The following is a 12,329-nucleotide window of genomic DNA, read 5'->3' on the forward strand; positions in this document are numbered from 1 at the left end:
GGGCGCCCCGCCCCGCCCCGCCTGGCCGGACCGCGACCCGTGTACCGCGACCCGCGTCAGCCTAATGAAGGCGGGCCGTGTCTCGGCGGTGTTTGTCGCAGAGCGGCGGGGCGGGGCGGGGCGGCGCGGGGTGCCTGCGCCATGAATCTTCTGCCTACGCCCAAGGCTCGCCGTACGAGCCCCCCGCGCAGCGCTTCGCTGCCGAACATTCGGGCCGAGGTCGCAGCTTCGCTCCGCAACGAAAATTAATTTTTCGGCCCAGCTCCGAACCGGCCAACTGGACCGACCAAACTTTTTTTTCCCTCCCGAGCTGCTGTATCCGGAGGGCTTATTTGGTCGTGCGAGCGGACGCGGCGCGCGAGTTCGGAACAGAGTTTGGCCGCTTCCGAGCAGTCGTTTCGCCGCTGTGTCTCCCTCGCACCCCCAGTCAGTGCGACAGAGACGGAACGGCCGTTCGGGAACAGCCTGCGGCTGCCCACGGCCCCCTCCTCCTTGTTTATAATGACGACTTCCTCGTCGGTCACGGAGCCAACAACTGTGACTGAGGGCCGCGGCGGCCAAGCAGCGTGCTGGGCCCAGCCCGGCCCAGCCAGCCGGAGTGTTTTGCAACATTGTAGTGGCGCTTGTCCCCCAGTGGCCATTGCATTGTCCTGCGGTCAGCTGTCCACCCTGGCGGGGACCTCGCCTGGCCGCCCTGGCCGCCCTGGCCGCCCCGTCACGCCCGCCGACTTCTCTCATTTACCCCCGCCACGCCGAGCTGCCGTGATGGCGCAGGGCGCAGGGCGGAGGGCGTGGCGGCTGCAAGGCTGGCCCCGCCGCGCCCCGCCGGCCCGCAAGGGCTCCCCCAGGGCCTCCTGCAGGACCCACACGACGACCGCACCGCTCCGTTTCGTCGCTGCGTCTCTCTCGCGCTCCTGGGGCGTCCCGTAGGCCCGTAGGGGTGCGAGAGAGACGGAGGGGCGGGACGATCGTACGGCATCGGGCGGCAGCGCAAGGTGGGGTGCGGCGATCAGGAAGCCCTCATGGCGTTTCGTACCCATTCCCTTCCCCGTTTGTTACTGCCGTGTCTCGCCCCGCCCCACCCCGCCACGCCCCACCCCGCCCCACCCCGCCACGCCCCACCCCGCCCCACCTCGCCCCGCCCCAGCACGCACGTGCGGAGCGCAGCGTCGTCGCCCTGCTAATCGGACCACGCCAATGACACTGCAAAAAGAAAAGTTCCGGCCGTTCAGCAACTTTTTTGTCCGCTGCCCCGCAATCAGTGTAGCGGCGCCGGTAAACGGGACACACGCAGGCGGACTGTTTCATTAGGGGGCGTCTTGAATCACGTGACGTCGAAAAGGGGGGGGGGTCGCGGCCATGCATCAGGCCGGGGGAAGGTCGCAATAAGCGGAAAACTTTGGCGGATGTGATTTATGCAGTGTCCTTGCCTCGAGGCGGCACGGCCAGCACGGCCATCCCTACATGCCGGAGACAGCAGCGAGTCATCTCGCGTCTAATCGCTCATCGTATTGATCGCCCCGCTCCGCCCCGCCCCGCCCCGCCCCGCCCGGGGCCTCAGTAATAACATTGTCATTCAGCATGCAAACAGCATGCCTGCAGCAGGGCGGCCAGCGGGCTGCTCGCTGCGTCCGGACGGCGCTCTCTGTCCCTCTCGCACTCGGCGGGGCCCTGGGGGGCCTGGGGGACCCTGCGGGCCGCGCCGTGAGTGCGAGAGGGACAGAGCGACGCTGCCGCGACTGCGGGATGGCGGCCTGGATGGCAGCCTGGATGGCGTGCTGGCGGATGATTCATGTGCTAGATAAGGCATTGACGTCGCCGAGCCTCACGCCTACAGTGTGCTGCCACCCTGCCGCCCTGCCGCGCGAACTGTTGCGCCTTTTTCTATGAAATTCGACGAGTTGTGTTCATTCGGCAGCCCGGGCATGCGAGCAGCGGGGCGGGGTGGGGCGGGGCGGCTCAAAAGCCCGCCGCGCGTCCAAATAATGTATGTCGCCTGCATACCGCGGGCGGGGCGGGGCGGCGCGGCGCGGGGCAATCCCCAATACAAGGCTGGAAAAACAATTCCCGCAAGCCGGTGCCGAAATAATGGAACTGCCGCTCACCTCAGGGCTGCGGGGCCCTGGCGGGGCCCTGGCGGGGCCCTGGCTGGCTGCAGGGCCCGAGCCCTGTTTTTTATTCCGTCCCTATCCGTGTAGTGATTCGCGCGGCCGCCGGGGACGCCCCGCCGCGCCCCGCCGCGCCCCGCGGAACGGGAACGGCACTATGGAAAAGAACAAAAAAAGCATTGCATCGAATACGCATCGAATACGCAGTGAATCTCTCTCCGGACCGGGCCGGGCCGGGCCGGGCTAGCTGGGTTGGCCGTGCTGGCCGGGCTGGCCGGGCCGCGGTATGCGAGGAGGGCCTGAAGATCCCATTCTGCCCCGCGGGGACAGGCGGACGGACGGACGGCCCGCTGATGGAGGGGAAGGGCGAAATCGGACTAGAAGGACGGAACGGGACGATTGTCCGTAACAACTTGGAGAGCGAATGGACGGACATTCGACCTCCTCAGCGCCGCCGGCAAAGCGGCCAAAGCGGCCAAAGCGACGCGCCCAACGACGCAGGCCGTCTCCCTCGCGCCTTTGCGATTCCCGCATGAGTGCGACGGAGACGGAGCGACGAAAGCACTCTTCCGATTCAGCTTGACGGCCTCCTGCGGGTCCTGCAGGTCCTGCGGGACAGGGGCGTTGACGCTCGCGGTGCGGCCAGCTGCCAGGGCCGCGGGCCCCGGGGCCACTCCACTCAGTGACGCACCCCGACGCACCCCGACGCACCCCGAAGCACCCCGACGCAGCGCGCGTGAACTTCCGGGCGGCGCGGCAGGCCTCGCCGAACATTCATATTATATTGGCTGTCGCGAGTTGAAAAGTTGTCCCCTCCGGAATGAGATTGCCTTGCTTCCCCGCAACTTGGTGTGCGCAGTGTTCATGTGGGGCTGCGGCAGGCTGGCTGGGGACGCGAGAAAGCGAAAGGCTGCAGGGCGGAGGCTGCGCGCTGATTCCGACCGGGGCGGCGCCTCCTCGCTCTGTCTCTCTCGCACCTGCGCGCCACGCGCCATGAGCGTGCGCGAGAGAGAGATGGAGAGCTCCCGCTATGAATCAGCCCACTGACGGACGGGGAGCCGAAGGAGGGGAAAGCGGAAGAAGTGGTCCAAACACTATTAGAAGTACCTTAGGGGGCGCGAGCAGGCAGACAGACGGGCTGCCAGGCGGGCAGGCGGGCTGGCAGGCAGGCAGGCAGGCAGGCGGGCAGGCAGGCAGGCAGGCAGGCCCAGATGACCGAACAGATGACCGTCGAGGAGACGCGCCCCGCATGCGACTGCAGTCCCTCACCTGCAACGGCCGGGATCGAGGCCTAGACAGCACTAGCTTGCACTAGCCTCGCTCCGGGGTGCAAGTTGTCGAGGAATCGAGTTTGCCGCGCAAATGTGTGTGCGCTTCGGATTCGGCGCGACGGGCACGGTCCTGGCCGCCACTGTTGATTGGAACCGGATGAAAGGAGGGGCCGGGCCGTGTCGCCTCTCTCGCACGCCCACGCCCCAAGAGTGCGAGAGAGGCTACGCGGCGGTCCTCCGTTCGGAGTCAGCCGGCGACGGCCCCGCCCCGGACCGCGGAGGGTTCGAGAGCTCGGCCGGGCCGCCCCGGCTTGGCCCCGGCGCGCACGTGGACGGGGTGGCTGCAGCCCGTGCAGCCCGAGGCTCAGGACGGACTTGGCTCCAGTTCAAGCGGAGCCAAGCCGAGCCAAGCCGAGCCAAGCCGAGCCACCGCGCGAGCCCAGCCGATGCGACCGGGATCCCCTGCCGATAGGGGATATCCACTAGCAAGGGAGACAACCACCGGGCACACGTGCACACACACACACACACGCACACACGCGCGAGTGTGCCTCCTGGCAAGGAGGGGAGCGATAACGAAGGGAACAGTTTGGAACTCCCTAAAGGTATTACACGCGTGGGCGTAAATGCACACGGGCATTTGGCACAGCCAAAAGAGACAGGGATGCCAACACCGATAAACGAAACGAAAACGGGAAAAACTTACTGTTCATCAGGATGCCAAAGTTTGGATGCGATTCTTCCTCCTCAAAAATATCTCCATCCGTTTTGCGCATCGTTCGTGCGTATTTCGGTGTTTCGCTGTTCGCAGCAGGGTAGGCTCCGCGGGGGCTCAGCTGCCCCGTTCGGGTTGGAGCGTATTTTTAATCCCCTTGGCCATTTATTTCGGCATTCGTCCCGTGACGGCGGGGCGGGCGGGGCGCGTGCAGACGGGTGGGGGCGGGTTTGTGCTGCGGTTAGTTTAAATGCAATCGCAGGCGGACTGGTGGCATTTTCAGTTACAATGTGCCGGATATTTTTTTCACCTGTCTGTCTATCTGTCTGTCTGCCTACCTGTCAGGGTGCTCCTTGCGTGCGATCCCGAATAAAAAGGCTCGTCCGGACGGCACGACTTGAAGTTGATTGGATTGGCCGAAGGTTATAATTACCGCCGCGTTGACGGCGTCCTCGACACGCGACATGGCGGCCGACGACGACGTCCCATCGAGGACTTCGTGCGCCGCCTCCCCCCATATGTGTGGTGCACTGCGAGAAAAAGGATTGACAAAAAATAGTAAAAAGAAGAGCGGGACGGGGTGGCACGTCTTTATCCGCGCAGACGGGCGCGTCAGCAGGATGGTGATTGCAGGGCTGGGCGTGGCGGGGCGGGGCGGGGCGGGGGTGGGGTGCGGGCGGGGTAGGGTCGTCCACCCGCAGGATTTCCATTTCGCTTTCACGCGCGTCGCGTCGTCGCGTCTTGCACTATTCAAGTACAGCGCATGCATGCTGGAGCCTCCAGTGGCTGTTCCAGAAGTGGCCTTCCAGTGGCTGTTCCAGATGTAGCCTTCCAGTGGTGGCCTTTCAGTGGCCGTTCTAGATGTAGCCTTCCAGTGGTGGCCTTTCAGTGGCCGTTCTAGATGTAGCCTTCCAGTGGCTGTTCTAGATGTGCCCTCCAGTGGATTCCCAGTGGCGCCGATCGTGTTTCTAATCCCTGCCGCCCCGTCGCGCGGCGAGGCGCGGCGAGGCGCGGCGAAAAAGCGCTCGGAGGCGTGTCCCCTCGGCGTCCCCCGCGCCGCTGGACCGCGGCGTGTCGCGGGGGAGGCCGCGGGGCCGCGGGGCCACGCCGAGGGTGGCGCTGATTGTCAACATAAATTAGGCTACCAAGTTTGGGTCCCCGGCTAAGTCGTAAAGTTGTGAATCTGTCTGCTCTTGACGGGCCGGAACTGGTGGCCGGAGGGGAAGGGGGCGGGGAAGGAAGGGGCGTGACCGGGGCTGGCAGGCGACACCTTGAGGATGGAGTGCGGCGGCCGAGGCGGCGCGGCGGACTAGAGCGGCGGACGAACCTATTAATGAAACGGCCGAGGAGGCGAGCGGGACAGAGAAAAAGCACCCAGCTTGTCCGGGAGAAAGCCCTATTTTTTTCGTCTTTTTGTTGTGTTTTTTTTCATGAATTTTGCAAAACTTTTCCTTTGTTTTGTCCGCGCCATCGCGCCGTGTCGCTTCCCGGAGGCCGCGCGGTCCGCCCAGGCTGCACGTGCCAGCCTTGATTCCCCTCATCAGGTGGAGGGCGGCGCGGGGCGCAGGGACCGCCGCAAGACCCGCCGCAAGACCCGCCGCGTTACCTCCGGTCCGCCAGGCCCGGCCCCAAACAAACCTTGAGGCGCTCGGTGGCGCCTCAGTAAGCTGTCCCGCCCTCGCGTGTGTGCGATGAGTGAGTGTGATTGTGTATGTGCGAGGGACATCAAACATTCCCCACCATCGGAATGTGGCGCTGGAGGGCAGTGACGCGTGGCCGGCTTGCCGCAGGACACACTCGGGGCGGGCGGGGCGGGGCGGGGCCACTGGCCGCGCGGGCCACTGCGCGTGGCGAGGCACGTCCCCGTCAAAGCACGCTGCGCGGCGAGCGCTTCTGCACCAGCAATAATTATTCCGGCCCCCGGGCAGGCGGAAGTCCCGTGGCTGCCGCGATTATGTCCCGCTCCGTTCCCTGTTTAACCGCCTTTTTCCTGTGTCTTTTTTCGCAGGTACGAGTGCCCCGGCAGCTCCCTGTTGGCGAGAGGCGGAGTGTGAGTACCGCCGCGCGGCCCATTCAGTCCGGTCCTTCTCCCCGCGCGGCTCGGCGTGGCTCGGCGTGGCTCGGCGCCGCGCAGAGCGAGGGCCCCTCGCCTCCAGCCTTCCAGCCTTCCAGCCCGGCCGCGCGGACTCTCTTCCCCTTTTTGCGAAGGCCTCGTCGTTGCGTCGATATTTATGACACTGCGGCGTCCAGCGGTCCCCAATTTAGGACGATGCCACCGAAATCGCCAGCGCCAGGCCCGGGAGGGGGGGGGCGCTCTCCGCCCGTCTCCGCCCCTCGGCCGCAAGCCTTCCGACGGACGGCCTTTGCGTTTAATAAGGCGGAGTCAAGATCAAGGCCGGCCAGACCGGCCAGGCCGGCGGACTGAGAGACAGGGCTGCGCGTGGTGCACGCGGTGGCGGGGGCAGCGCGCGTGCACCGCACACTGCGAGGGCCGAGAGCATGCCGCGCGGAATGAATGGCGAACGCGTCCTTTCCGCGCCAACTTTGATTAACTGCCTTCTAAACGGGACGGCGGATCGATACCCGGCGGCGGCGCTGTGCGTTAGCCGGATTTTTGTTACCGACTGCACGCGCTGCGAGTGCGAGAGAGACAGCTGCCGTTGCCGGGAGCGCCTGCGAAGCGGCGGGTAGGCCGTCCCGCTCGACTCGAGTGCGCGCCCGCTGCCTGCCCTCACGGCGCCCCTCGCCTTGCCAAGCGATTCCGGGGAGTCGTTTCGGCGCTCTGTCTCCCTCGCACGCCGACGGGGCGCCCCGCGAGTGCGACAGAGACGGAGCGACGAATGGATCCTGAGAGTGGCCGCGCAGGCCGCGCTCCAAGTGTTGCTGAGGCCGTGGCGGCTTGGCGTTGGCTTGCCGTTGGCCTGGCGGCCTGGCGGACGCGGCTGCCAAATCCTCGAGGCTTGGCGCGGACGTCTCGTTAGTCGCGGCCCTGGCCCTGGCCCCGCCACACCGCCCTGCCGTGCCTTGACTGGCCCGGCCCGGCCGGCCCGGCGGTCACGTCTTAAGGCTATTTATTTCCCAGTGCCGAGAGCCTCCCGCCGAAGGGCCGACGGGCCGGCGGGTCACAGAAAACGTGTTTCCAAGTAGTGCCAACGCCCTCAGTCTCCCTCTCCCTCTCTCCCTCTCTCTCGCTCTCTCGCTCTCTCTCTCTCTCTATCTCGCTCTCTCTCTCTCTCTCTCTCTCTCTCTCTCTCTCTCTCTCTCTCTCTCTCTCTCTCTCTCTCTCTCTCTCTCTCTCTCTCCCTTGCTCCACGTGAAGAGGACACTTTCCACCGTCCCCCGCTACCTCTAAGTGGCGACGTGCAAGTTGCAGGCAAGGGCATGTCATCGCGATGATCATGTTTTCGTCGGGCCGCTATAGGCGGGAGGCCCCCCTCCCCTCCCCTCCCCAGTGTCTCGGGTAACATGAAAAAGAAGCCTGCTGGGCCGGGACGGCTTTCGCCTGCTTCGCCTTTGGCCGGTCTGCCTGCCTGCCTGCCGGGCTCACAAAGTTTTCCAATCGAAATTTGAGACAGTGCGGCCTTAGCCGGTGTCTTTGTCTCTGATGGATTGCCTGCCGAAAGGTTCGGGGACCTCGTTCTTGTTGGGGCCGGCGGGCCGGAGGCGGAGGGCTGCGGGGCTGCCCCAGTCGCACCAGTCTCCAGCCACCCCGCCTCAGTCTCTCACTCTCGCACCACATCCATCTGGACGGCCATCTGCACTCCGGGGACGCCTTCGGTGACACACACACACACACACACACACAGAGAGAGAGAGAGAGAGAGAGAGGAGAGAGAGAGAGAGAGAGAGAGAGAGAGAGAGAGAGAGAACATTTATGTAAAAGTACATATATCCATAAAGCGTAACTCTGGAGCCAGTGGTGCGGGTTGCAGGTCTGTCCGTCCGTCCGCGTCTAACGAGGTGCTGCCCCTCCTTCCTCCTGGCCTGGTCCTAGTCGGCGCGGCAGGCGGCACCGGGCGTCGTAGACCGTCGCAGACCGTCGTCGTACACACAACTGCAGCGCCGAGTCCTTCCAAGTCCTAACCAACAGGAATAATCGTTAGGGCGACCGTGCCGATGAACAGCGATGCCGCGTGTTTTGCAGTGGCGCGGCCCAGTGGTGCGAGGGAGACGGAGGAACTGCTGGGCCGGCTACAGGCGGTCAGCGCGAGGGGCGAGGAGGCGGGGGGGGGGGGGGGGGGGGGGGTGGGTTCAGGATGCGAGTCAAGTGGGGGGAGGGGGGCGTCAAAGGGGGAGCCGGCAGCGAGGAGGAAATTGCATTTTCAACTTCAAACGGAAGCGTGCTCAGTGTTTTCAGAATTTCGCTTTTACCCCGGCCGCCGCCTCCTTCCCTTTCCTCCGCCGCTTTCCGGGGGGAGGGGGGGGGGCACTCAGGGAGGTGTTGGCGAATCAGAATGCGGTCCACGCCACTGTGGGCGAAAGAGGTGCGCGACGGCCACTGAAGGCGATTGCACGCCTTTCACTGGCGCGGCCTGGCCGGCCTGCAGGCCGATGCCGAGAGTCGTTTCCGTCGCTCTGTCGTCCCCCCGCACCTGCACGGGGCACCCGTGAGTGCGAGAGGGACAGGGTGACGAAGACGACTCTCGGAATCAGTCTGCCGGGGGAGAAGCACGGCGACACGACGACGGGACACGCCGCCAAAATAAAGTAAGCCGCGCTTAGTGCGGTGGGGCCGGCAGGGCTGGGCTGGGCGCCTTTCTCTGGGAGCTGGCCGGGCGAGGAGCGCGAGGAGCGCGGAGCGAAGCGCGGCCCAGATTTGGCGCCGGATAGTAGCAGCTGGCGTCGGGCCGGCGGGCCGGCGGGCCGTCAGGGCCGGACACTGAGGTGTATTTCCCGCCCTATTTTTCAAAGCGGAAGGCAGATTAAAAAGGGCGGGGCGATAACGCCAGCGCCTCTCCTTGACTCATTCCGTCTCTCTCGCTCTCGCGGGCCGCCCCGTCTGGGCGCGAGAGAGACGGGGCGCGGCCGCGCCTGCATTTGTCTGCTCTTGAGTAACGGCGCCGACGTGCCGCTCGTCAGGCCGCCCGGCTCGCCGTCCGGCCCCACGCGTGGCACACTGGAAAACAACGAAAACGCCCCAAAATCCAAAAAGAATCACCAGCGACACGCTGCAGCGACATCGTGAGTGATGGAAGCGTTTTTTGCAGCGCCCTGATGGACGCCGGTTTTAAGTGACACGGACCAACAAGCCCGGCCGTCCCGTCCCACTGTGTCGTTATCGCAGACTTCCTTTTCGAGTATCGGGGCGGCCAAAACGCCTCCAGGCCGGTGGCCGTGAACGCCGTGAACTTGAACGGCACAGCGCGACGACTCCGGACGCCAACCAGGTCTTAGCCCCTCGTCGCACCCACGGCCGCGTTCGAAGTCACCTCTTGATAATATTCCACCCCGCCGCCCGCTGGCGGAGTGCCGCCCGGAAAATCTCTTCTCCGCTTTCCCTCTCTCCAAGGATTTTTCATACATTTTTTCCAACCAACAATTTCCTGCTGTCCCTCCCCTTTTTTTCGGCACATTCGCCGTGTCAGATTTGAGGCCGCTCCATGAACTGTTTCCTCCGGCAGAGTAAGCCCAGCCTGGCGCCTCCCTTATCCCTTTGGCTCCCTCTGCCTCCCTTTGGCTCCATGCTGCATCCTCCTGAGGTATTCGCAGCGTAATTGTTTTGACAGGCCTGATAAGCCGGCCTGTTATTGCATTGTTTTGTTCTCGTGCCAGTCACGCTATCAGGCCGGCCGGGGCCATGTGTGAGTGTGTGTGTGCGTGCGCGCTTGGAATAAAAGAATTAGCCGCGCGTCCCTGCGACTGCCATACGCACGCAGCACCGCCGCCGCGCTATCACCAAGTTTGCCGTTCCTTTTATTTATTCATTTACTTATTTATTTATTTACTTCCATGCGTGCGCCTCTTTTTGCTCGCGTAGTTCTTTTATCGCGCTGCTGCCGCTTTTTGTAGCCCGCCTCGTCTCCATGGATTCAAAAACAAAATTATCTCTACACAGAAAGCGGAGCACTCTCTCGACAATTCTGACCAACGCTGTGAATTTGTCAGTTTCGGTGATTTTGAACCACACGTTTCGCGGTTCCACGCGGCAAAAAAAAGGTTCTTGTTTTTTTTTTTTTTTTCAGAGATCCTATGGTGAAGCCATAGGCGATTTCCAGGGAGCCCCAAGGAGAACCAGGAGCCGTTTTTGCCGTGGAGCTTTACCACGCTGCAAACTGGACTTGATTTTAGTCCATTCGAACAGAGCGGCGGTGTTTTTTGAATGCGGCGCCAGCGAGGCGGAAACGGAATTAGCGCGTGCTGCGTGCGGCGCTGCGTGCCGCGCTGCGTGATACGGGTGCCGCGTGCAATCTCCATTGCCGCGCGGAGATGCGGGCGGGGTTCGGCCCTGCGGGCAACACAAACAATGGCGCATCGGCCACGCAGGGCGCAGGCGGCGCAGGCCTGATTACTGAACGACGTGCTAATGGCGAGGCTAGGCACGCAAGACGGGATGGATGTGCCGGGCCGAACCCCGCGGGGACCAAATTCGGATCCGATCGGGACTAACGCGTCGATTCGGCGTCAAGCGGGCTAAATTTTATTAGATCAATTCAAGTTCAACTCATAAAGTTTCAGTGGGTTCGTGATTTTATTCAGGGAATGGTCACTCAACCAGGTCGTGACCGCACAGAAACAACTCACAAAAACTGAAACATAAAAAAAACATTGAAAAGTTTGTATTAGTTTCGCCGCGCTGCCAACTGGAATCAAGCAAAATTTCATTTCCATCGAAAGGCTGTCCTGCTCCGGAGCAAAAGTCTGTACCTTTTTTTTTCGGCACAGGGGAAATCCAGAAGTCCTTTTTTTATTCTTATTTGGCGTGCGCGTCTGTCGCTGCAAACCACGTTTGCATAGCTTTGGGCCGCGGTGTGGGCGAGGGGCCGGCCGGCCGCTGTCCCCTCCGCGGCGCAACGTTCGACACGCAGACAGCATGGCCGGGCGGCCGGGCCGAGCGACGCCTCTGGACCGCGGAACCCTTCTGGGGGAGGGGGAGGGGGACCACGGAGGCCAGAACAATGCTCGGCTGATGGTCGCTCTAATTTCCCTGCGGCATTTGGTCCTCGGACCGACAGCCGTGGCCGAGGCCGTGGCGTGGCGAGGCGCCGAGGCCCAGCTGTCGAGTGTGCCGCGCGCTGTGCGCGCTGGCCGAGGCCGAGGCCCTCCCCACGCTCGCCTCGCCTCGCCTCGCCCGATCCCTAAATCGCATTCCAACCCTCTCCCCCTTTTTCGCGCGTCCCTCGCCGACGCCCCCTGTCGGCGGTAACGCTGCTCTTGTTTTCCCTGGACCAATAATCCCCGTCTGATTTAGACGCGGGACAGACCGGGCAGCCAGGCAGCCGCCAGGCAGGCAGCAACCCTTGAGTGGCTGCGATTGTTTAGCGAGACGCGGCTGCCGACGCCTTCCAAGGCTGTAGCCAAGGCTGTAGCCAAGGCTGTAGCCAAGGCTGTAGCCAAGGCTGTAGCCAAGGCTGTAGTCAAGGCTGTAGCCGCTTGTAGCGATTCCTGGATGACAATGGCAACACCACTCCGCCATAACTCTCCCACCTCCCTGGCGTGTTTTCGCCCCAGGGTCGAACGGACGGACGGACAGACAGACAGACGGCGTGCGGCCCGCGCTATGATTGTGGGTGTATCCCCGTCAGCGCGTTTTAAATAAGACGAAGGGACGCATTGGCGCGTTAAATCGGCCCGCCCGGCCGGGCCGCCCGGCACCGCCCTCCTGCACGTTAATGGCTTATTGATCGTTGAGCTGACGTAAGCCGGCGAACAAGAGCCCTCGTTTGCGGGCCGGTCAGCGTTTAAGCGGTGATCACTTTTGCTGTCCGCGACGGCTGTCTGGGGCTCGGCTGCTCGGCCTCGGCTCGGCCGCCCCACCGCGCCCCGCGGCGTCGGGGAGGGCGCTCCACTTTTGGCGCGGGATGGAGAGCTTAGCTTGGCGGCGTTGCGTGAGGGGCCGAGGGGCCACCGCGTCCCCGAGGGCCTTCATCGCACCGCCTGCGAACGCCTGGAACTGCCGGTGTGGGACGATGGATGTACCCCCGCGATGAATGTACCGGGGTACGTTCATCACGCGATGGCTGTACCCTCTTCCGGTCGGGTTTGAAGGGTGTAGGTGCACTTCTCCGGGTGGTGCAT

General features: G+C 63.8%; 1 protein-coding gene and 1 long non-coding RNA gene across 4 annotated transcripts in view; both read left to right on the plus strand.

Annotated features, from left to right (window-relative positions):
• Positions 1-12,329, plus strand: part of LOC117653368 (neurotrimin-like) — a 239,936-nt gene that overhangs the window by 185,208 nt on the left and 42,399 nt on the right. The gene's annotated exons all lie outside the window — the stretch shown is intronic.
• Positions 1-12,329, plus strand: part of LOC117653386 — a 35,237-nt gene that overhangs the window by 5,826 nt on the left and 17,082 nt on the right. Inside the window, exon 2 of the long non-coding RNA XR_004588217.1 lies at positions 6,103-6,144. This is a non-coding gene — a long non-coding RNA (uncharacterized LOC117653386). The remainder of the gene's footprint in view (positions 1-6,102; positions 6,145-12,329) is intronic.

Source organism: Thrips palmi, unplaced genomic scaffold (genome assembly GCF_012932325.1).
Source record: "Thrips palmi isolate BJ-2018 unplaced genomic scaffold, TpBJ-2018v1 HiC_scaffold_10, whole genome shotgun sequence".
Classification (NCBI taxonomy): domain Eukaryota; kingdom Metazoa; phylum Arthropoda; class Insecta; order Thysanoptera; family Thripidae; genus Thrips; species Thrips palmi.